The sequence below is a fragment of the Crocodylus porosus genome, unplaced genomic scaffold (genome assembly GCF_001723895.1).
Source record: "Crocodylus porosus isolate Cpor-Errol unplaced genomic scaffold, CroPor_comp1, whole genome shotgun sequence".
Lineage (NCBI taxonomy): Eukaryota > Metazoa > Chordata > Crocodylia > Crocodylidae > Crocodylus > Crocodylus porosus.
Genome location: NW_017728916.1, coordinates 18,960,431 through 18,964,897, shown reverse-complemented (window position 1 = coordinate 18,964,897; position 4,467 = coordinate 18,960,431). Strand labels below are relative to the sequence as shown.

General features: G+C 46.3%; 1 long non-coding RNA gene across 1 annotated transcript in view; it reads right to left on the bottom strand.

The window, feature by feature from the left end:
* Positions 1-2,282, bottom strand: part of LOC109311110 — a 13,059-nt gene extending 10,777 nt beyond the window's left edge. Inside the window, exon 1 of the long non-coding RNA XR_002101423.1 lies at positions 2,166-2,282. This is a non-coding gene — a long non-coding RNA (uncharacterized LOC109311110). The remainder of the gene's footprint in view (positions 1-2,165) is intronic.
* Positions 2,283-4,467: the final 2,185 nt, after the last annotated feature.

Genomic DNA, 4,467 nt, shown 5'->3' with positions numbered 1-4,467 from the left:
AAAAAGGACTTCCTGTTGTCCTTGATCTGGGTAGCTAGTCCCAGTTCCATCTCTGCCTTGGCTTTCCTGACCACCCCTCCTGCAGCCCCAAGCAACCACAGTATAGTACTCCCTGGTAATGGCTCCTCCCTTCCATTGCGTGTATGATTCCTTTTTAGCTAGGAGACTTTCCCAGAGACTTTTGGTGAGCCATGGGGGGCTTTTGCACCCTTCTTCCTGCTTTGATCTATGTTGGGATTACCTCCCTTTGGGCTTGGAGGATCATCTCCTTAAGGAGAGAACACTCTTCTTGGACACCCAACTCCCCTCCCCTTCAGGACCTCAGTGCCTCCCCGACTATTCTTCTTGGCTCATTGAAGTCCACCTTCCTGAAGTCTTGGGCTGCTGCTGTGATGCAGGTCTTTGCCACCTTGTGCTGGATGGTGAATTCTGGCAGGCAATGATCGCTCTTGCCCAGGTGGTCGAGCACCCACAGCCCCCTCAACAGGTCATCAACTGTGGCCAGCACCAGGTCCAGCAGGGCTTCTCCTCTGGTGGGGATGTGCACCTTCTGGGTTAGATAGAGGTCCTGCATTTCAGCTAGAAACCTATGTGAGCAGTCAGACCAGGCTGACTGCTCTTCCCAGAAGATGTCTGGAAAGTTTCAGTCACCCATGATGACCACGTCCTTTGACCTAATTACTTCCATGAGCTGACTTAAGAAATCCTGGTCTAGCTCATCCCCTTGGCTGGGTGGTCTGTAGTAGACCCCCACCGTTAAATCTTTCCCCTCAACTGTCTGGTATTCTAACCCAGAGCACTGCAGAGTGCCCCTCCTCTGATTCTTTGCTAATTGATGAGTATGTGTATTCCTCCTTCATGTTGAGTGCCATGCCCCCCCACCTTTCCTCCCTGTCCTGTCCCTCCTATACAGCCTATAGCCCTTGATATTCACCACCCAGTCATGCGTTAGCTCCCACAATATTTCTGTGAGCCCTATTATGTCTGGGTTGGTGTCAGCTAGCAGGAGGGTAAGATCCTCCTGCTTGTTTCCCATACTATGAATATTTGTGTAGAGGCATTTGAGGCCTCCGGAAGATGTGTGCACTGGCCCACTAATCTCAGCATTGCCCTGGCCACTGTTCCTTACCTGGGTATTTTTTCTGCTCATCAATCTAGGCTGGGCTGTACTTGTGGGTGCTGCTTAGTTTAGTGGTCCAAGGCTTCCTCCACCCTCATCTTCCCCTTCCCCTTCTTCCCCAGTTCACTGAAGTCCAGGAGAAGAGAGAGAGACAGTGAGAGAGTCCACAGTGTGGGAGGGGGTAAGGAGGTAAAATCTTCCTATCCCAGGCTGGAAAGGGGTCCTGGTCCAGTAGATGTTGTCCAGAGAGGAGTCTCTGGCAGGGCCTCTGGGTGGATAGGTGGTGTGGCATGCTGCTAGTCCAGATGGAGAGGGCATCTCACTGAGTCTGTCTTCACTGCCCCTTTTTATAGGGGCAGACCTTGTGTGACCCTAGTGACAGGAGGCATGCTCAGGCAAGGGTCAGCCCCTGGCATACTGAGCAAGTGTGCTCCATGCAGAGATGTGCATACAAGGTCTTTTGTCTTTCAAATGCTGGGTTCTTGTTTCTGTTCCTGGGTGAGGTCCGTGGTTCCTGGATGAATCAATGTGAGGTGATGGCCTAGTCATTACAGGCCATTCAGTAGAGGCCTGCTACCATTGTATTTCAATCATTCCCAATCATTCTCATTCATCCAGGTACCAATTTACATGGGAGGGGTACGTGACTCATACAGTTGCAACATGTCCAGGCAGAAGATGCAAGGTGGAGGCTTGACATGTAAAATGGAAACTTGACATGACTTTGGTTCACTTACAAACATAGGTCTAAACCATACAATATCTATATGAAACAATAAAAATCAATACAAAAATGATGATAATACAATTTACAACAGTAAAAATCAATACAAATCTAATAATTATACAGTTTAAAACAGTAGATATCCAAAACCAAAAACTTGCTACCAAAATAAAAATGTTAAAGCTTATCTTACATCTTAGCTTACTTATACTTATCTAGGGAATAGAGAAGGAGAGAAAACATCAGAAAAGGTTGAGGAAGAGGAGGGAATATATTTTAACATAAATTTTAAGAAAAGAAAATCTCAGGGTTTTCCTACACGTGAGGTAGTGTGTATCAAAGGCTACTGGGAACAGTAAGTGAGTTAAGTTAGCACAGGATATATTTACAGTCTTTGAAGTGGATATTTTAATTCTTTTGTTTTCTTTAGTGACACTGAGCTTAATTTATATGTAGATGTAGTTTCTAGGTTTCTCCTACAGAAAGCCACTTCAGCTTTCTGGCTTGCTTTGAGTCTTGCCACACCCATGCAATGATTGTTCTAGGTCTCTGGCAATACTTAGAAAGAAAAATAAATGCACAAAATGGTGGGGAAGGGTGCAGGCAAGAAGGCGCTTCTGTTATATCAATGTCCAGAAGGGAAATGTACAAAGGGGGCTTTCTGATACAAGGCTAGGGACATAAATTAAACATACACCAGTTTAAATGATCAGAAACTGGTTTAAACCTGTAACAAAACAAGCTCAGTGCACATAAACCAGCTTCAAAATAACTGAAACTCGTTTAAGATAAACCTAGCGAATGTAGTATCAGATTTAACTCATTTGGGTCAAACCAGTGTATGAAACTTCTGTCCCAGGCCCCTTACTGTTTCAAGTTAAATCACAGTCCCCCAGCATCCCAGCATGTTTTGTAGCCCTGGGCTGGGCTGGGCTGTCTGCTCCATATAGCAGGGCTGGCCCCGATGCTCTGCTTCCTAGCTGGAACAATGAGGGCTGGCTGACAAAGGGGTTTGTGGGGGCAAGCCCAACTGGGAATGCAGCACAGTCTATGGGGGCAGAGGGGTATGAGGCCAGGGATGGGGGTTAAACACCCCTGTCCCCTCTCAAACCTACTGCTGGCTGCAACTGTGACAACAAATACGAGGCACCTGGAAGCAGGAAGCAAAAGTGATTTGCAATCCTGCAGAGCCTTAAGCTTTAAATATTTTTGGAGGCATGAGGCAATTGGTTTTAACTTTTGGAATGTGGGGAAGTAATGAGAAATATAAATGCTGTAACATTTCTTTAGAAAACTATACGGAGCACAATTCATCGATGTAGTATGTCAGTAATGACACAATATTTACTCTAATAGTTTATATACCTTTCATTTGACTGTAACAAGATGTGAAAACTTCAGTCCATGTAATTGCCCTTATTTTTTGACCTTTCGGACTATGGTTCCACACATATGTGATTTTACTTTTGTTTCTTCACTTTGGCTTTAATTCCCTATAGCACCATGACACAAGTGTGGGCTGTATATTGGATGCAGTTATATTCATAAAATACCTTGAAAAATAAACATGGGGGTTTCTTTGGTGGCATAATTTGACAGATAATTTTCTTCAAAAGATTGGGGAGAGGAGGGGAAAGGGGGAGAATACTGTATACCTACCTGAGAGTATATCAGCATAACACAGCTAAAAGCTCTGTCAGGGGTGGGGAATTATTTTGTGTGGAGTGCCGCTAACCAAGTTTTGGCAAGTGATTGAGGTAGCCTCACCCCCTGACAGGTGCCCCACCCCCTGGTCACAATCTTGGGATCAGAAGTCCCACCCCCTAACCCCTGACCTTTGCCACCAGAAATCCCACTCCTTGCCCCCCAGAAATACTCCTTTATAAAAGGAGTTTTGCCATCTTTGAACCAGAAAAATACCAAATTACATTCTAAAAATCAAACATGTAGTACAGCATTCATTGATTTCATTTTTTTTTTCTGATTTAGATGTTTGTTTAGTATACATAGAGGTGATAGTTTAATAGCTTTAAATGGGTTTAATAGGTTAAAGTGAAGTCTAACTCTTGTATATTGTGGGAGGGTGGAGGTGGGAAGGTGGGTATAGGTTTGTGGGTATGTGGTGTATGTGTGTGAATTGTCAGGGTGTGGATAGGTATGGGGGTATGGATGTGGATGTGGGTGGGTAGGGGTTTTGTGGAGGGCTGTGAGTATGTGGGGGGAGGGTGGCTGGGAACGGTTGTGACTTGTTTGGAGGGGAGGATTTGTCTACAGGCTGCCTCAGCCCACTATGGCAGGCAGAGTCCCCACCACCACTACTGCAAACCCAGACTCTATGCTCCTGCCACTCCTGACCCCAGGGCTCTGGCATGGGATCTGTGCTCCTGCTTGCTCCCATCTATACCACTGCTGCCCTTCTCCTGTCGCTTCACCCCTCCCTGCTGATGCTCTGGCAAGCAGGGGGGAAGTGAGGAAATGGCTGTGGCATGAGGAGGGAAGGGGCAGTGAGTGGGCACATGGAGTACAGTAACAGCCTGGTGAGAGCACAGGGCCCATGCTGGTTCACTGGGGACAGTGCCAGTGCCAGTGTAGCCCAGAGCAGGGTGGCAGAAGCATGAGACTG